This window comes from Humulus lupulus, chromosome X (genome assembly GCF_963169125.1).
Source record: "Humulus lupulus chromosome X, drHumLupu1.1, whole genome shotgun sequence".
NCBI lineage: Eukaryota > Viridiplantae > Streptophyta > Magnoliopsida > Rosales > Cannabaceae > Humulus > Humulus lupulus.
In genome coordinates, this window is record NC_084802.1 from 143727302 (window position 1) to 143748605 (window position 21304).

At 40.6% G+C, this 21304-nt stretch overlaps 1 long non-coding RNA gene across 7 annotated transcripts; it reads right to left on the minus strand.

Annotated features, from left to right (window-relative positions):
* Positions 1-17072: 17072 nt before the first annotated feature.
* On the minus strand, positions 17073-20373 carry LOC133803216 (uncharacterized). 7 transcript variants are annotated; one of them, XR_009877830.1, is made up of 5 exons: positions 20113-20373; positions 19074-19187; positions 17837-18959; positions 17537-17628; positions 17073-17404 (listed from the first exon to the last, which is right to left on the minus strand). It is a non-coding gene; the product is annotated as an uncharacterized LOC133803216 (long non-coding RNA). The 7 variants fall into 7 exon arrangements; XR_009877829.1 differs by having other exon boundaries at positions 17837-18924; positions 20117-20372; XR_009877826.1 differs by having other exon boundaries at positions 20117-20372.
* Between the last annotated feature and the right edge of the window lie 931 nt (positions 20374-21304).

Here is a 21304-nt window from a genome sequence, read left to right on the forward strand (position 1 = left end):
ACGTCCCGCGCGCCTGGAACGCGGAGCACCTCCGCCGTTACTACCAGTAGGCCCCGGACCATCCAGTCGGAAGTCCTTGGTGAAAATAACAAAAGCGAAAAATGTGGAAATAATCCTCCCTGTTGTAAAACTCACGCCTAGCAGGCTAATTCAATGAAACACGGAGAGATTCACTCCGCTTTTACTGCACTTTTTATCCCTGTGTTCAAAGCTGCGTTTTAACAAGTGACCACGCGGTCCGGAGACGTCCGGACCCCACGCTCACTTGGGGGGTATACATGGCTAAGGCATAACCATACGCCCCTTGAACAAAACGTACACAGAACACCACTTATGTGCTAGCATTGTGTTTGAAATTTTTAAATTGTTTGAAATGTTTAAATTGTTGAGCTTAGGTTTATTTGTTGCCATGAACATGCTTGCATTACGTGTCATATGTGCTTATGTGAAAATTGCCATGGAAATGCCTGCCATTATGTATCATAAGTATTATCTCCTGTGTAGCCCAGCGATGGACGGGACTGGGGGTCGAGGCACGTTCATAGAGCTACGCCAAAACACCCCCAACTCCCTGACAAGTCCTTTGCAGAATTCTCCGCGATCGCTGTAGAGCTTTGCTTCGCAAGCTCCAGCTCCGGGTCCCGCAAGGCGAAAGATGGCAAGATCCGCGAGCGCTGTAGAGCTTTGCTTCGCAAGCTCCAGCTCCGGATCCCGCAAGGCGAAAGATGGCAAGATCCGCGAGCGCTGTAGAGCGTTGCTTCGCAAGCTCCAGCTCCGGGCCCAGCGAGGCGAAAGATGGCAAGATCCGCGACGGTTGTAAGCCTTGCTTCGCAGGCTCCAACTCCGGATCTCACAAAATAATGCATGGCAAGCTCCATGGCCATTGCAAGTTTCAGCTCCAGAAGCAGACATACTTGATCCCCCCACTCACAGCCGGCTTTGCTTCGCAAAGCCCCTGCTCCAGGATCACACCTGGTGGGCGTGGCGATTTCCCCAACAGCAATAAGCCTTGCCTCGCAGGGCTCCATGCCAGGTCCCTGAAGTCAGCCACAATGAGGTTCGCAACAACAGTTAGTTTTGCTTCGCAAAGATCTAACCTTAAGTCTAGCGACGCTCACCAAAAGAACTCCCGTTCCAAACAATGGAACGACTCACCTTAGCAATCCCAGCGAACAGTATAACTACAAGTCCCTGGATTGACTATTTGCCTCAGGAAAGATAAAGTGCGGTGAAAGGAGCCTGGCCGTTGGAACCAGGAAACCTTCGTAACCTAGAAACTACATGGGAACAAGACATCATCCGTTAAAGCTTCAAGTGGGAGGTGCATAGGTTTTGGCCGTTGGAACCAAAACCCCATACGCCCCTACAACAGTTTCTACCGTATAAATGTCTACCCTAAGCGCAAGGATAAATAAAGAACTCGGCAGAAAAGAAAGGAGAATGCTATGATTATGGTAAAAATGTCCGCAATGAAAAACTCAAAATGAAAAATAAGTAAAGATAAAACCCCTTCAAACATTGGGGGTAACTACAGCGTCCACGACCGCAGCTTCGGGGGCATCTGTTTCAGCTGAGGCTGGCGGAGTCGGCTCATTGGAAGGAGGAATTTGGTCATGAGAAGGTTCAGAAGTCCCCGCCTCTCCGGGATATCCCGCCTCAGGAGCTTCAGCACGATCGTCAATGTTATAAGTTTGGACATACGCCTCTGGGCCCTGATCCCACACGAGTAGCTTCTCCCTCATGGCTTCGGCATCATCTCCCAGATAGCCTAACACCTCCGGGTTCACTTTCCAGAGTTGATGCATGAGGACCACATGCGATATATTAATAGTCCTGTTCAGTATCACCTCAGCATCCTCCTTCTCCTTCAACCGCTCCGCCTCGGAGGTTGCCAGCTGTGCTTCCGCGGCAGTTAGTTGGGCCCTCAATTTTTCCATTTCGGCCTTGGAGGCATCCCGCTCCCCCTTAAGAGAATCTATCGCCTTGCGCTGCTCCCTATTTTGGTTCAGCACGGATTGCTTCTCGGTCACATGCCCCCTGGCAGTGAATTGCAAAGCCCCGATCTCTTTATCCTTCTCGGCGAGCCCCAACTGAAGCATAGACACGAGATCCCTGCTCCTCTTATGGAGTTGCTCCTCGTCGTGCAGCTTACTCTGAAGAGTGGAATATTCCTCTTGCCGCTTAAGGAGGAGATCGTTCTTTGATTGCAAGCGGGCTTCCAGGGTATCTTTCTCCACCTTGGCTTGGGACAGCTCTTCCCGGAGCTTGGAGTTTTCGGTCTTAATCCCATCCGACCGCTGTCTAAACTCATTCTCTGCCTTGGCCCGGTACTCTTGATATTTGGCAAGATATTTCTTCTCCGCCTCTTCTTCAGCCGTGCGCCGGGCCTGATCAATCTTCTCCGAAGCCCCCAAGGCCTGTTGGGTCAGCTTCTGTTTCTCCGCCTCCAAGGCCTGGCGAGCCAGCTGGCTCTCCTCCAGCTGAACCAGAGCTGCACCAACCTCCCGGAACGAGCGTTCCGCGATCATAGAGGCCTGCAAGGAAAGACAACCGAATGAGCTAAAGCCGGACCAAAAGAGAGGTGATCCCAAAAAAAAAATAACAACCGACGGCTTACCCCGGACAGTTGCTGCTTCACAGCGTGTGTCAGCAACAGCGGATCCTTGCTGCTACTGATGGCCCATTTCTCAGAATTGAGCTCGCATAAGCTCAAGGCCATGTCCTCCATCATCTCAGCTCCGAACGGCGCCAATGCACGTCCAAGCCTAGGCACCAGCCTCTTCTCCAAGGCTGGACCATCCAGAACCGCTCCGGCCGGGTGAGGAGATCTCACCCCCTCGGCCAGCTCAGCCCTCTTCACGGCAGACAAGTTATCTGCCCTTCCCTGAGTAACGGCCTTCTCCGCCTCTAGCCGCCTCTTCAAAAAACTATCGGCCCGTCTTACACCCTCCAGGAGGGCAGCGGGAAAACTGGTCGGCTTCCGCGGAAAGTGGAACTTCAGGCCAGGCAGGGGAAGATTGGTTGTCTGAGAAGACGGAGACCCCGGAAGGGTGGACCCCCTTTGGACTGGAGGAGGAGGCAGCCGGGATATTAAGGCCCCGGTCTGTTGCTTTTGCTGCTGCGGTAGCAGAAGTAATTGCCCTTGTTGCTGCTGCTGGTTTGGATGTTGCTGTTGCTGCTGCTGCGGCGTTGGTGATTGTCTCTCTTGTTCCTGTTGCTGCTGTTGTTGTAGTTGTGATTGCTGTCGTTGCTGTTGTTGTTGCCTTCGACCGGGAGAAGAGTGTCTAAGGCGTTTGTTCTTAGCACCCTCAGCATCTCCTCCGGGACGCTTGCTCACCCCAGTTGTCCTCACGGGGAACACAAGCCCTTCCCCGTCGCTACTGCTACTCGAGACCATCATAGTCTCGGAAGGCCCTTCAGCAGGGGACTTCTCTACCCTCGGGGACGCTTGCGCCTCGCCACTTGTCTTCTTGGGGGAGGCAGCCTTACCTCCCCTACCAGCCTTGGGCTTCCGTCCTTTCCCCGTGGGCGGGTCCTGGCTGGTGGCAGCCTTCTTAATAAGCAAAGTAACCCTCCCCAACATCTTGGCTTCGGGATACTCTGCAAGAAACGTACAAAGCAAGGTTAGCGAACCAACAAGAAATGAGAAAGAAGATAAGCGGAAGACAAGACAATCAGCAACACAAAAGTACAAGCAAGCCCGCCAGCAGGGAACAAGAAACAAGAAAAAGAAAAGTTTGAAAGGGACGACCATGCACGAGAAACGTGGATGGCCTTCCCCGAGCAAAACAAAACATCGCTTCCTGCTCCAGGAAGCTCCCGTACTCCTTGAAGTCCGGGAAGAACATGCTGAGAGAAGAAGGGTCAACCATGATGACACCTTCTGGCAGACTACCATCACTCAGACACCAGAGGAGCTCATCTACCCTATCACAGTACCTGTCGAAAGGTATCCTACGCGGATCTAGCCTAAGGAAACGAGGATCAAACCCCATCTGAGAGGTTTGGGAAACTTCAGACAGGCTGGGGGTGTGGATCAATCGAAAACTAGTCTTACCTCTCCCGGAGGAACTAGCCCCCGGAGCCCCTTCGTTAGGGTAAGCCGCGGCGTGGCGAGCCTCGATCTCCTCTCCCTCCGGCTGGGGGTCGGGGAACCTCTCCTCCCAACTAGGAGATAGAGTATTTTCGTCCCGAGCGGCTTGGGTGATCACCTTAGACAGCTCCAGGGCAATCTGCTCCCGGATGTCAGCCGACACCTGAGTCTGCCCCCTACCACTTACTGGCTCAATATTCTGGAAGGAGGCGAGTAACCCATACTCCCTCAACGATTCGGAGGTCACAAGTCCCTCCACTCTCAACTCTTCCTCGGAAAGCCCTTCGTAGAACTTGGACCTCCTTATCATCTCCGCGCAGCGAGGTGTCCGCGGAACGACTTCTGCAAAAATCAAATACAAGCGTTAGAGATCCTCCCAAAAGGCAAATCAAACACAAAGAAACAAAGTTGAAAAGGAAAAGAGGAAACACTTACCAGGGATTTTGAAATCCAAAGATAGAGCTGGCACCCTCTTCAGCGGGAAGCCAGTCGTCAGGAACCAGTATTCCCGGAGGTCTGGAACCCTCGCGGTATGACAAGTGGGGCACATCACATCCGGGTGCCTTTCTAGCCTATAAAACCCCACCTTGTCTGAATGACCCCTCATAGGCTGAGACTTCAACCCATAAAAGTACAGCACCTCCTCCGGGGTAGGAGCTTCCAGCCTCCGGGACTTGCAAAAGATGAACCACCCCGCTAAGAGCTTGTAACTGGGAGGAATTAACTGGAAGGGGGCAATCCCCGCCTTCACACAGAAATTGGCGAAGTAACTCCTTAGGGGCAAGTGCGCTCCGCACACTATGTGTGCCCAACTCCAGGCACCAAAGCCTTCGTGGCTCTGGCTAGCTGACTCGCCCAGCACCGACAGACGGTGCCACATCAGACCTGGGATGTTCTTCAGGCCTGCCTCAGAGGAATACAGCTCTAGCATGCCATAATTCCTGAAAAGGTTCGGTTTTTGGTCCATCTCCCAGATGGAACTATTGGAGGTTGGTGGGCTAGCCGCGACCGCTTTCGCTTTTCCTTTCCCCTTTCCACCCGCGACAGGAGAGCCTTTCTCTTGGGCAGAATCAGCCTCCCCCGCAGCAAGGAGTTGTTCCTTCGAGATGTTCGTCACTGGACAAAAGAAAAGAAAGAAGAAAACACTCTAAGCAGTCAGCACCCTTGTCATACCCTAGTGGTATCAAAGGCGTCGGGGAGACCCTCCTCGAAAACTGCTTGGAGAGGCTCCCACCGAGCTTACCGAGGGGTTGGCACCATGCCACCCGAAGGACAGCAAGGAACCAGACTCAGACCCCGAGCCTAAGCCCACCAAAAGAAGTGTTTTTCCAGAGAAAGACACCCTAAAGGCGTTCATGCTTATGCCCTAAAACAGCAAAACACGGGACGACTTTCCAAACGCAAATCGCCAAAACATGCAGAAAAGGCTACTTATCGACTCACAATCAATCACATGCCTACCAAAGCCCTATTCACAAATGCACATAAGCAATAATGGCAGAAACCTCTACTCTAACAACTACCAACAACCTAAGGTTTGGGAGGAAAGAGCAAAGTAGAAATACTTACTGATGTTCGGGTAGTTGGAGGTTGAGGGAGTAACTGGATCACTGCACAGCACGATCGCGAGAAGTAAAAGCTGCAAAGACGAACGGCGATTCAAACCAGGAACTTCGGGAGTAAACCCACTGCCAAATCAAAAAGAAAAGTTTCCAGATACTTACCAAAAGAAATGGCAAGTTCGGGGGAACGTAAGCTGGGAAGCCTGAGAGTTCGAAGGTTTGGAAATCTGAAAATCCTAAAGATGGAGAATCTAAAAGCGTAAAGAGGAAGAAAGGTCCTTTCCCTCGTTTTTATAGCAGGGAAGAGGCCGTTTCGAATTCCTCAAGTGGACGGTCCCGATCTTCCCATTCCGTGTGCATCAGATCCAACGGCTGGAGAGGAAGCGACGATCCTATTTATGACTCCTCGGATGGGAATAAAGTATTTATTTCCCATCATTACACCACCTCGGGCCCGGAGTACCATTAAAAACCGTCAAATCATTAGTTAGATGACTGACGCACGCATACTCAACCAGTCGCCTCACGCACACGTCTTGGTCGCAGAACCATTCCCAGAATGACACGTGGTCCTTGCCGCACTTGAGTACTTGATCTCAAACAGAAGAAATTCTCTTTCTTTTCCATACTAACACTCAGGCGGGAAAAAGGAACCCTTCCGGGAACACAGAAGGTGCCCCCTCGCCTAATCTAAGAAACCGATTGTACAAGCTCCCGGATCCCTCAAAGCTCCGTGACCTTGGGGGGTAAATGTTATCCAGATTTCCGGATAGCGTTTAGATTGATGGCCTCGGGGAAACAGAATTATCGATGTCCTTCACGATAGGTGACCAGAGCTCGCGGATATACAGAAAGGCTTCACCTCTCCCGCTTGGTGTCCGGATTACTCTTCCAAGCAAACACCATACGGAAACTCGTCAACTCTCCCGGAGCTCCCGAAGGAGTATCCATCGGGGAAGCTCCTTCCAGGAGAAGCTCTTCGAGTGGTCTCCGCGGAAGCAGTTCCGTGCCTCGCACGGAACAAAGCCAAACGGTCGAGTCCTGGAGGAGGCATATTTGGAATGATATCCGCCTGACACAGGATCCCGCCTGACACGCCCGTCAGGTCAAAGCCGCACACATCCCAGCACGCCTAAGGGTACCTTTTCGCCTACTGTTCCGCTGACAACTTGGAAAAGACGGCTGACTTTGTGTGATCCCCATACTTTCACGTAAATATACCCACATAGAGTCTTGTAGCCATGCTACTATAGTAATTGTATCCCTATTTATGGCTGGTGTAATTAAAACTCATGTACGTAGAGAAAAACCCTAATCCAAAACCCTAGCTATAAAGACCCCTTCATTTTACAAGAGGAGGGACGAACAAATGATATAGCAAAAAACTCTACTAAAATCTCTCTAGCTTCATCTTCTTCAAGAGAACCCGAGAGAAACATTGTGAGCGTGTGAAGTTCTTATGCACCAGCCATCTTACTGTAATCTTTTCCAAGTATAATAACATCGACTCGTGGACTAGGGCTTGTTAACGCCTGAACCACGTAAAAACACTGTTTGTTTAGTTACATTTCAGTATTTCTACAGTTCTTATCTTTTTATTATTCTGTTAGTTATTCGTTTCCGAAAAACTCGGTAAACACATGATTTTTAACAACTTCAATTAGTGCCCGAACAAATCAATATATGGGAATGAGCATACATAAGATGCAAAAATAATTATATAAATATGACTCATTGAGATTCATCCATACTTATTAAGATATATAGTCGGGATTTTGATTCCAAACAAGAACAAACAGTGACTATTTAAGAAAAATGCTCAACCTGAAGCTAAGAACACACATGTATGTATATATAAATCACCCAACTAATCCCCAACAACCCATAAATCATTTACTAGTTGCTTCATTAACATAGATATGAATATAGTAGACAATTTTATAGAGAGAGCTATACAAAGAAAATGCCAAGTTTGAAGAATTTCTACCAAAGTGAGCAACGAGCAACTTCCATTTCATTTATCTAACCATCTATTTCGCTTGAATTAATTCACAAATGGGTGAGAAATACAGTTTTTTCCTGCTATGATACCCATTAACAGCCATAAAATCTGAGTTATTGAAAATAATTAGCTTGGCAACATGAAAATGAAGAAATACTAGTGAAAGTAATGTAGCACTTTCTTGTAGTTATTGAAAACCATTTCAAGCAATAGTAGTGACAGTAACCAACACATATATTAACATCAAAATAAAATCATTATAATAAAATCAATGATATTACCTCAAGATCTTAATCATATTAAGTCACACAATAGCAGAGTGAAAATAGCTTACCCCACAGCTCAACAACATTTTCCAATTTCTAAAAACAAAATCTGAAATAGAATTGAATAGAGAGAAGTTAGGGCAAGAGATTGAAATAAAATATTGTTGGTTCAATAACAAACATAGAAAGCTAGATCAAGGTTATATGTACAGAGAAGATTCACTTCATCATGGTGAGCTCTATTAATAAATCAAGTTCAAACAAACACTCAATTGAAATTTGTAATGTGTCTTGACAAAAATTGATTGGCTCGGACAATATTCAATATTCAAATTTATTACTTACATAAACTATATTCAATTGTATAAAATTCTCAGTCATGATGACATATATATTTATTTTATTCATCATTTATAATTTGTATGTTCATCCCAAATCATAAATCTACCATGTTCATTACCAATCCTACAGTGGACTATGGTATTTTTAGCCCTTTTCTTTGTTTTTTCTATTCTGCATCACAAAGAAATCTATGGCTCATGGCATAGAAGTTTACCTGCTCAGTAATCTAAAAGAAAGAAATGCTACTATATATATGTATATGTGTTGTATGCACACAGGTTTTGTTATTTCTCTAGCTTTGAATATAATATAAAAAAAATGAAATCAGATTATAAATCACCCTAGAAGTTCACCCTATATTTATATATTGATTATATGAAATTTGTATAAAAAAAAACTCACCTCACAAAGATGTTCTTTCTTCCAGCAGGGGAGAATCATTATGTGAGGCAGAGATAGACGAGACAACCAGAAAAATGACCTCCGTTGTGTCCTTCGGAAGCTCTCACCGACGTCGTGTGCTCCAGAGACTCGCGTGAGGCAGAGAATGACGAGACGAAACCAGAAATTAGTGAGTGAGTGGTTGTGTAGACGAGAGTGAGTGGAGGAGAATAACGTGGTTGTGTAGACGAAAAAAAAAGAGAAAGAAAGAGAAGCTGAGAAGCAAAGAGAAGCAAGAAAGAGAAGCAAAGAAAGAGAAGTTGGTGACACATTGAAAATGGCATCTAGTTCAGTTCAGTGCCCTAATCATTTCTGAGACAACTAGAGGATGGAACAGACACATTATGTCATAAGATAGACCGCGTGTAAGCACCTAAATATGCTGTGACATGTTTAGGTCTATTATATTGATTTGACGGTTTGCCATATAATCTTTCACAGCGTTTTGCAAACAATAATATCATATCACAACAAACCCAGATCCCCATTTCTTATGCACCTCCACTAATTGTTGACAATGCTAATAGATATGAATAATCCCAATTGAGGAACCCACTTCAAAGTTGCATCTAACATTTTGTTTCTTGTTAAATAAAATGCCAATATTTGGATATGCGTAGACAAAGGAAGCTTCAAAACATATATAACCCCAAAAGGAAAAAATTTTGTTTAATCAGAAACTAAATCTCGCTACCTTGACCCTTACTTACTTCTATAGACGTTAAGAAAAAATGGGAATTCACTCAATTTTCATTTCCAACTTTAGCTGGAAAACAAACAGATTGTTTCATCATGTAACATCACATTAAGAATGGTAAATGCATACTCAAAATCAGAAAACTCAGGGGAAACAAAAATATAAACCTAAGATTTTAATGCAAGGCAACTCATTTAACTGGCCATGAATCAAATATGGCAACTATGAAACAAACCTTTGGCATTCGCAACACCAACCAAACACTTAATTCAAACAATCAATGTCCAATTCTTATGCAATTATCCTCAAACAGTGCTGTGAAAAAAATATCAAATCTGTATATAATGCAATACATACATAAATTGAGCTCGTTCAACCAAATGAGTCACTTGGGCTAATATATCACACTCAATACAAACCCATTACAACTTGAGCAATAAAAAACCAAACTTTCACACTTATTTTGCATTTTTTTCAGTAATTTTCTGGGAAACCAAACAAGAGGGTTACTTGGGAAAGTTAAAATAAATACATAAAAAGTGAAGAAATGAAAGTGTCAAAAGAATACATTACATACCCCACTCGTCTTTTTCTTCTTCTTCTTCCTCTAATGAAGGAGCGTTTTGCACTAGAGATGGGTCCATGGAACGCTGATGATCATGGATATGAACGGCCAGGGGCACTAAAGCCCTGAAAGTTTTCAATCAAACGGCGAAAACCCAATCCATCAACCCACCACACAAATCCCAATTCCCCAAAAATTGAGTGGAAAGAAAGTGTATGAAGCACTTTACTTGAGATGAAACACAAAATCGAGATGAAACACAAAATCGCAGTAGAAGCTCACCCTATATTTATATATTGATTATGTGAAATTTGTATAAAAAAAACTCACCTCACAAAGATGTTCTTGCTTCCAGCAGGGGAGAATCATTATGTGAGGCAGAGATAGACGAGACAACCAGAAAAATGACCTCCGTTGTGTCCTCCGGAAGCTCTCACCGACGTCGTGTGCTCCAGAGACTCGCGTGAGGCAGAGAATGACGAGACGAAACTAGAAATTAGTGAGTGAGTGGTTGTGTAGACGAGAGTGAGTGGAGGAGAATAACGTGATTGTGTAGACGAAAAAAGAAAGAGAAAGAAAGAGAAGTTGAGAAGCAAAGAAAGAGACTAGGAAACCAGAAAGAAAGAGAAGCAAAGAGAAGCAAAGAGAGGCAAAGAGACGAAAGAAAGAAAGAAAGAGAGGCAAAGAGATGAAAGCTGAAATTAGGGATTCAATAAGGCTTAGGGGTTCGGAGGCTGAGACTAGTTTACTGTGTGCTTCCGTGTCTCTTATTTTCATTTGGCGCCTAGTTATATATTTCATATGGCGCCAAATGAAATTTCACATATGGGGCCGTGTTTCTTTAATTGCTTATTAATAACACTTTTAAATATGTGTTATTTTTTAATGTAATATATATTAAAAGTTGTTGTAGTGGAAGACTGATATCACTATTTCAATAGCTCAGTTGGTTCCTATATTCGCCGACCGTCGAGTAAGCTCCATTTTATCTTGTTAAATGTCACAAATAAATTGATTAACGATTTATTTTATTAAATTTTTCCTGACACATGTTATTCAACCATGCAGTTAGTGGTATTTTCCATGCTGAAGCCACGTCCCGGTGAGGTAGTCTACTATAATAGCCTCCCAGAAGTTGATTCCAGGTTATTCTCTGAGTTGGAATCAACTGTGGGGGAGGCTGGGACTGCAGTGGGGGAAGTAGTAATACCTAAGAAGGAGGCAGAGAAGCTGGCAAAAGTTGCAAAGGAAGCCTCCATTTTTTACGAGAATGTCCCGAGGGTTGAGGAGGGCACTTCACAGGCCTTTGCAGCTTCCTCTAGTCAGGTTGCCCAGCCTGATTATGAGAAATTGATGTAGAGGCTCAAGAGGGTTGAGGAGGGCCAGGCAACCTTACTTCAGAATCAGACTACGATCATGGCTCAGTTGGCGCAGCTGCTTTCAGTTGGCTCAGAATCAGACTAAGGTCGATCCACCGATGTAAAATCAGATATAGAGTCTGATATCTTGCCTGCAGACTGCGAGCCCGGTGATCAACCCTCCACTCCACAGGCTCAGACATCTGTAGTTGACAGTCTCAGTGTACGAGTACTATAGCCTAAGGAGGCAGTTGGCCTTGAAGTTGTCAGGAAGAAACGCAGGGCCAAGCATTTTGATGACTTCACCGACCCAACGAAGAGGATGAGACAAGATAAACAGGGGCTAGTTGCAGAACCTTCGAGGAAGTGCGACCCGCAACAGGAGAAGAGCTTCTATAAGTGGATCATCGGGAAGATCGACAACAAGAGAGATTGAAACATTCATACTGGGACGCACGGTGTGGCATGGTTCTTGCAGTTGCACACAGTCCAGACTTGGCTTTGGGATTCAGTATGTTAATTACATTTATGTTTTCAATTCAATCTTAAATTATATTGATGGTACTAACGAATTTTCATGTTTTTTCAGCATATTGATGCCGCTTTGCACATGCTACGTCGCCGACGCCACTTTTATCATGCTGCATTTCGGCAGGATGCTGCGATCATGAACACCGCATTCCCCCAAGTGTGCCTAGGTCGTTGGAATCATTTCAGAGAGACTGGCACTAAGTATACATGGGACGACGATGTGCTGAAAATGTTGAAGGGCGATGATAATCAATTCCTCATATCATGGCAAAATATGAGTGAAGTATATTTTTCCTTGCACGTTGAGAAAGCCGCACATTGGATAGCCATTGAAGTCTCCATTCCAACGTGGTGCATCAACATTTATGATTCCAACCATAGCATGCTTAGTCCAACTCTATTGAAGGAAGTGATCAAGCCTTGGTGCTTATTTTTGCCTTCGTTGTTATGGTGTTTTGGCATGTTTTACGACCATGAGGACCTCCAGGTATCTCCTGAGCAGAACGCAAAGCCTTTTTCATATTGTCGTATTCCTCCAGAGGAGTGTCCTCAGACTAAGACAAGGTATTCCCCTATTTAATTAGTGTATTTTGAAAATTGAATATCAAAGTTATTTTTATCTTGTATTGACACAAAATTGATTATATGCAGTGGGGATTGTGGTATGTTTGCCATCAAACATATCGAGCATTTGATTGCCAGGCTACCACTCAATACCATTATCGATGAGAACATCCAACATTTCAGGACCAAGTGGTGTGTGGACCTATTCTATCAGAAGTTGTCCCCGTGATGCTCCTTACATTTTCTTGATACACATCTTGTATAGTATAGCATATAGTTAGTTTTGTATATTATTTTTTATGAAATAATATTTTTTTGAAAAAAGTTATTAAATAAAAAACTACTAAATTCACATAATGTGTCTGCCTCGACAAAACGCAATAGGTCAAACCAAATCTGCCTTGATAGCTAAATAATAATAAATGCATATATTTAGATCAAAACCAACAAAGTATTAGAAGAAGTACTCCATATAATAAATGCAGCAAAATCAATTGAATAATTACATAACACAAATTTTTAAATCCTAGCCTTACATGACTTCCTATTGTGTCCACTACCACCACATCTGCTACACTTACGTGGCTTGATGATCTTTTCCCCTCGTGAAGCATAGCGGTTTGTCTTTCGCCTACCCACTTTCTGCTTCCTGGGCTTTCCTACAAGGGTTTTCTCAACGGGGATGCCGACAATCGTATCTCGGATGTGATCAGGGATTACCCATTCATCCTCGTTCCCAACAGGGTAAATAGTATCTTTATAAGTGTCCCTCAATGCTTCGATTCTATAGTAAGGGGAACACAATGAGTAAATGTTTATGCTTCTTTTTTCTAGCTGCAGCAAAAGCATGTACACAGGGTATCCCAAAGGTTTGGAACATGCCACAAAATCATGATTTTGTGGCCAAGTTCACCTCACCATCACCATTACCATCGACCACAAGAAATTCGTGATGACCAAGGAATTGGACATCTAGGAAAATTGCTTTATCACCTATTTGCTTCAAATCCTTTTCCATCTCAGGTGATAACACAGTTGTTGCTTTTGCAGCTCTTTCACGTCTATCTGCAAACCAAGACTGAAGAGTGAATCTTATGAATTCAAGAAAAGTGGCGAATGGAAAGCTCCTTGCCTCCTTGGTTTTATTGTTAAAGATTTCTGCATAGTTACTCGTCATGATATTGTATCGGTTACCAGGAAAATAAGCGCTACTCCACCTTTCAAAGCCAATTCCCTCTAGATATTGAGCAATGGGTGGATTAATTACCTTAATCTTGTCAAAGAAATTGTGAAATTCCGTTCTTCAAAATGCGTACGCTGCACACCCCATGGTGTCTTGCACGTGGTCAGTTTTGAATTTTGCCACCACATTCATACAGATGTGATGGTAACATGCACCATGAAAGGCACCTGGGAACACAAGCTCCAAAGCATGATTAATGCTTTTATGCCTGTCCGATACAAAAGCAAGGTTCTCAACGTCCCCTATGGCTTCCTTCAATTTTCTCATGAAATAAGTCCAAGAGTTATGGTTCTCACTGTCCACCAATGCAAACGCAATTGGAAACAACTGGTTGTTTGCATCCAACGCAACAGCACAGAGCATGTGGCCACCATACTTATTTTTCAAGAATGTGCCATCCACACAAATTACAGGACGACAGTATTGGAAACCACGCCTAGAAACACCGAGGGAAAAGAAGCAATACAAGAAACGACCATCTTCTGCTACAAAATCAGTAATTGTACCTGGGTTCTTATGCTCCAATTGACACAGATATCCAAGTAACTTGGAGTATGATTCCTCAGGTGTCCCTCTGACATACATAAGAGTCTTTTCTCTGCATCTCCACACCTTCTCATAGCTCATTTCGACCCCAAAATGGTGCTTCATGTCCTCCCTTATGTTGTTTGCCATGTACCGAGTACCATCGGTAGCAAATTTCCTCTTGATTAAGTGCCCAACAACCCACGGTGATGCTTGACGGTGGTCCTTATCTCGAATATCTTGTGAGCAAGTGTGTACTTCGTTGTATACAGTAATCTCGAACATTTCAGATCGCATTTTTTTCTTACCCCTCAATCTCCAACCACAATCAGGATCCTTGCAAGTAATGTACCACACATCAGTCCCAGATTTCTTCATCATAAACTCAAAATTATTCTTCATCGCAAATATGGATGCTTTGGTTTTCAATTCAAGCTTGTTCTGAAAGAACTTCCCAAGGTGCAATTCTTCTGAAGCTTTGCTGGTTGAGGAATGATGTTGATGTGAGGCCTCTATATCATCTTTGGTGAACATGGGAGCACTCCATGTTCTACAATCTTCACCTAAGTCCAATGGAGAACTCCATCTAAAACTATCATCGGTTCTACTTGGACCTGGACGACTACTGTTGGTCCCAGATGTTTGTCGATCTTCTATTCTGCGCTCCTCATCTACCATAACATCTTAACTCTGTGTTGGAAAATCTGCCCTAACATCTAGCCCACCAAGATCTATTGCATCAGCAACAGGATCGTAGCCATAGGGATCGTACTCCGTCGTGTCATGCAAATATGGCGGATCTCTAACTGGGATATCATCATGGACTATGATGTCTGGATTTGTCTCGGGAACACATGTTCCAACGTCACCTTGAGTTCCTTTGAAACCATGACATGGAGGAGAAATGTTATCTTCAAATCGAACTTCTTTATTAACGCTGGCAGAAGCCGATGCATTTCTTATACCTCCCTTCTTAATCAATGTCACACATAGAGGAATCAGCTTCTCTACAGATTTCGATGATAACCCAATGAATGCACGCACATGCCTATCATTTTTTATAACAATAGGTTTGACGGATTGTGATAGGCATGTGTACGGGACCTCAATTTTCAAGTCATGCACACATTTATCCACTTCAAGCTCATCGTACAGAATTTCAAGCAGTTGCTCATAAGTCACACCCTTCTCCACGGGTAGAACTTGATTTTCAGCATCCCTGAAAACCCAATCCCTATTTTCGAGTTCCCAAACACCATTGAATGCAACAAATATGGAAACAGTCGAATCTGCAACAAAAAATAAGGTCAAAAAGTTAAACTACAACATAAAACAACAAAATATCGATTCATATCAAGGTCAAACTATCAAACTATAGAGGTCAACCCATCGAGTCCAATCGAGTCCCATAGAGGCATACACTACATAAATTAAGTTTTATGCCTCTATCGAGGTCCATCGAGGACCATCGAGTCTCATCGAGGTACCCATTGTTCCTAAAGTCTGAGGTTTTTATCTAGGTCAATCGAGGACCATCGAGTCTCATCGAGGTAGCCATTTCCCCCCTTATGTGATGGTTTTATCGATGTCCATCGAGGACCATCGAGTCTCATCGAGGTAGCCATTTCCCCCTTATGTGATGGTTTTATTGAGGTCCATCGAGGCTCATCGAGGCATATCAAGGTATACAAATAATATAAATATGTGAGGGTTTATCGAGGTCCATCGATGACCATCGACTCCTATCGAGGTAGACAAATGATATAAACAAATGAGGGGTTTATCGAGATCCATCGAGGACCATCGAGGCAGACAAAAAACCCAGAAAAAAAACCAAGAAAGGAACAAAAATCCATTCCGACAGTGAAAAATTACAATAAAACATGAAGGCATACACAGATCTGTTCGAAATAGCAAAATCAATATTGATAAACAAGTTTCCTCACTACATATAACAAATATATACTTACCCATACGATTTTTTATCCAAAATCCAAAATGAAGTCCTTGCCTTCAAAGGATTCACAACTTGCCCTGAAATAAGCTCGAAATTTGTATAGATTAAGCTGCCTTATTTTTTTGGTGTACAATAGCTTGAGAGATAGAGAGAGAGAAGACAATGGGAGAAAAAGAGAGGAAAATTTATGATAGGGGTATTTTTAGGAATCCAAATAATACTAGAATAAAAATGTGAGGTTTTTTTCAATTGATATAATTTTATTATACAATGTGACTTAATGCATTAAAAGTCAAATTTCCCATGAAGAATATGGTGGAGGTGGGTGGCATGAGATATTGGGGAAATGAGAACATAAGAATAAAAACCTAAATTAAAATTAAGGATACAATTGTCTTTTAAGGCAGATAGATTTGTGAGAAATATAATTAATAATAAGTGTATTTTAAGATATATTTCACTACAAAAAAACTTGACTTTTAGTCACAACAATAGTTATCACTAAAAGTCTAAAATTTTGTGACTAAAAATTGTCACAAATTTTTTTTTTTGACTTGGTTATAAATTTCATGGCTAAAAGTTTTGGCCACTATAAAATTATTATTGTCACTAAAAGTCACCTTTATCACAACTATTATTTATAACTTAAAGTTATTACTAAGTTATCACAATTAGTCAGAAATACCCTTTAGTCACAACTCATTTATCTTTAGTAACAATTTTTATTGTCATTAATATTTCTTTTGCGACAACAAAAAATTGTCATTAATACTTTCTTAGTCACAACTCATCAATGTTAGTGACATTTTTATTGTCACTAATACTTTTTTAGTTACAGCTCATTTATCTTTAGTAATTTAGTTGTCACTAATACTTCTTTAGTACAATATTTTATTTTATTTAATTAATATTTTAAACTTCAGATGTGCAGATTAAATTATATTTTATTTAATTATCAAAGTTGTAGAATAAATGTTTATTTTTTAAGAAAATTTCCGATAATACAATAACAACAAATTAAATTCCCAAAACAGATTTGGGAATTGAAGAGTGTTGTAGCTTCGAAGGACCGTGGGCCCAGACTTGACGAACAAAATCAATCTGAGACTCAACTCATATTAATATTCTAAACATATGACCCACATTAAATACAAGTCTCAAGAGTATTTGCTTCCTTATAAGCTTTATCACGGAAGTCTTTAGCTTCATCCCCACCCTTCTCAAAATCTGCTAGATTTGCTACAACATGTTCTCTTACCTAAAAGAGAACTAAACATTTAGTTTAAGAACATTTTATGAACTACTTTCAAAATAGACATTACATGCTTGTAGATTTTCAAAGTCATACGAAACCAAAATTTACGGTAAAAGAACATAAAGTAACACCTACAGCTTAATATTTGAGCACACACTGAAAGACTTATTTTAAGGACTACTAGCCACTTGGTTTTACTATGTCCTGCGACTTCCCCCCGCCAAGTCCTGAGAAAGCAAAATAATAAATTTGTTAAGAACAACAAGATTCAAAACAATTGAACTTTAATGTCCCGATTCAAAACAATTGAACTTAAATGTCCCAATTCAATAAATACGGAATGTCGGTCAAAATCTAATTACAATACCGAGATCAATAACTTAAATGCACTCTGCAAGGCTGCAAATATTAAAGGGGCGTTTACAGACAACAAACCTCATAATATCATAGTGTAAAACCATATGTTAGGCATCTGATGTATAAAGCTTATTATTTGAGCACAATACTGCAAGAGTAACACCTATAGCTTCCATTGCCTGTCTCACATGAAACATATATAAGATAATGACAAAAATTACAACTTAACATATATCACATGAATTATATATCCTAATCCATATTTTTTTCATTAAAACAATAGAATTTGTTAGACATTATTTATAGTAAGAATATCTTCCAAGTAAAAAAAATAAAAAGTCAAATTAGAGGTGCCTTACCTTACTTTTAATATAACAGAGAACTGGTAATTTTTATCTATTGTTCAACCTTCCTTTCCACCCCATATGAAAATGATCAAATCTTCAATTACAAGGCAAAAAGACTTTCACTAGGGTAATAAAAAGCAACCCATGCACGTGCACTTAACAACACATAAATAGAAAGAAAATATCAAAAACAAAATAGGTTATTCAAACACTACATCAAGAAGCAGCTTAGATTATATGCTATATGTTTTGAAAAAAAACGAGCAAGATAAAATCGATATGCTATATGTTGAATTATTATAATAATTATTCTTATAAATAATATACTAGATGAAAACATAAAAGAAAGCCCACTAAGAATGCTTTATGATACGCAATCTTGAACAAGCATGGCAATGTTTATATGATACATGACATTTTTAAATAGCATTAAAAACATTCTTTAAAATTCATGAACTCGGCAAAAATGAAAGCCTATCTAAAGAAACTGAGACAGAACTGAAATGATGGCATGATCTTCTGAATCATAAAACTACTGCATATAAATAAACTATCTCAATTTAGAACAAGTGCAATTATTAGAGAAATAATCACATACCAATCGAGTTGCAAATAAATAATACTACTTTGGATAATCCCCTCAACATTGGATAGTAAATACTACATACAGGGCAAAAAGACCTCTTATAGTCGTCAGAGCTAATGTACCCTTTTTCACTCAATGTCTATAACTTTATCTTGAAGCAAAGTGATGGATTTTTTCCTTAGTATTTTGCTCCTGATCTGAAGGACCTGCATTAACTCATTGCTAATAATATTCTGCACATGATACACATTCTTATGCTCAATATTTTCTGCACAACAGTTACCGTTATAAATCATGTGAGAATAAATAGGATTATAAAATCAAAAACAAATCATGGTCAGAATAACAAATATATATTCCAGCAAAGATAGAATGTACATACTTCGACATGCTTATAAAGCTCAGAAGGAGGCTTTTTGATTGCGTCAAACATTTTTGGCTCCTCACACTTCTTAACCAAAGACTCCACCACATTGCAAATTGCTCAAGCAACATCCTGGAATCAAAGCATGAAAAAGAAATAAAGAAAATCCTTTTGATCATCACAAAATCTTCTAATAACTAACTACATAAATCAAAATGAATTGAGTCAAAATGAATAAATTTTGAGACATGACAGTAGTTATCACTAAAATATGTTTCATGCATTGGCAGGGAAAGTAATATGGTTGTCAATTTGGCAACCATAGGAACCGTGGAATGATTTATAAGACTTGACAAACATTTTTTTACTTATTTTTAAAAACTTACGTGATTACATCGGGAGAGAAAAATATTGGTATAAGTTGATTGGATTCTACTAGAACAAATAGGAAACAGACATACTCACTCTATCAGACATACACATTCTACTTTCAATATAGTGTTTTACGCATTTATAAACTATCATACTCACTCTGTTCATAATAAGAATCAATCAAGTTTAGGCGCACACACATACACACCAAATTCCATATCTAAGACCATCACATGTCTTAAGTGACCAATGTGTCTACCAATCATGGTGTTGCATGCTTCAAAGTAAAATAGTATGTAAAAGTAAAAAATTCTAAAACCAAATCCTAATCAAGCTGCTACTATGTACGGAGAAAAAAAATCCTACAACTAGATGATAATCTAGATTCTATACCGCTACACACCCAAAAATTAAGAGAAAAAATATGTGATAATCAATTTCAAATCTTTGTTTACCTTTTTTCTTCCCTTTCTAGTTATTTTCTTTCTCGTAATATACACATAGTATAAATGAGCAAAAATAAACCCACAACCAGATCAATAAATCATCAATATGCAAAAAAAAAAAAAAAATGCAACAATAACAAACTATAATAAATTAGAAAATCAATTAGGAACCCTAATATGAACACCAAAGCAAAAATCGATGATAGTGAGGCTACAAATTAGATTAAGAGAAAACAAACGTACTGAAATAGGCAAAATGATAATGGATTAAGAAGCAGCTTTGGATCCTTCGTAATCTCAGTGAAAGCTTCAAACTGACACTCAATACATCTGATCGGCGACGAGGCTAGCCAACAACAATGTCGATCGGCGATGTTGTGAGCCAGTGACCAAAAAAAAAAGAGAAATTGAATTTGAGAGAGAGAGAGAGGGGGGAAATAGGGGGAGAAGAGAGAGAGAGATCAGACAGAAGAATTTTCATTTTTAATTTTTTTTTCAATGAAAATGTGAATAGAGCTGGTTTTTAAAAACAATAAATTAGTAGTTTAAAAAAAACAATAAATTAGTCACAAAGCACGCCATAGTTGTGACTAAAAAGATGTTATTAGTGACAACAAAATACTCTGGTAACTAAAAGTGAATTAGTTATAAGATTTAGTGACAAATATTTATACTAGTAGCTGAAAATACTTTTAGCCACAACAAAATGTTGTGACCTTTTAAAAATTATAAATTTAAAAATTTTAATTATTGCCACAAATAATTTTTTGTGACTAAAATATAATTTGTCACAAATTATGACTTTAAGTATATTTAGTCACAAGTATTTTTTAGTTGTCACTTAAAAGTTGTGACTAAATATCAAGTTTTTTTTGTAGTGTGTGATGAAATTTCGCTTATAAATTATAGAGTAAATGATGGCTAAAATACTTGATGTTTTTAAAATTATACTTTTATACTTAATCTTTTTTTTTTAGTAAATGTATTCAATAATTTTAAAATATTATACTTTTATACCCAATCATTTTTTTGGTGGTAAATATACCTAATGTTTTTACAATAAATATATTAAATGTCTTAATATAGAGTTGATCTATCTTTACAATATATAAACGATTTGGTATAAAAATACAACATTTTAAAAACATTAGATATATTCACTGCTAAAAAAATAAGTATAAAAGTACAACACTATAAAAATATTGATTATATTTACCACAAAAAAAAATTAGATATAAAAATATAATATTTTGAAAATGTTAAGGATTTAAGTCAGAATTTATATTAAATTTTTATGATATGGAATCAGTACGCCCTGGTTTTCCCACGGGCTGTTAGCGAGCTGAGATACGGCCTAATCATGTCTACCACGTGGACATCCCCAAGACCGGAGCTGCCCTAGAAAGACCCTACCTCCTCAAGCTCGAGATA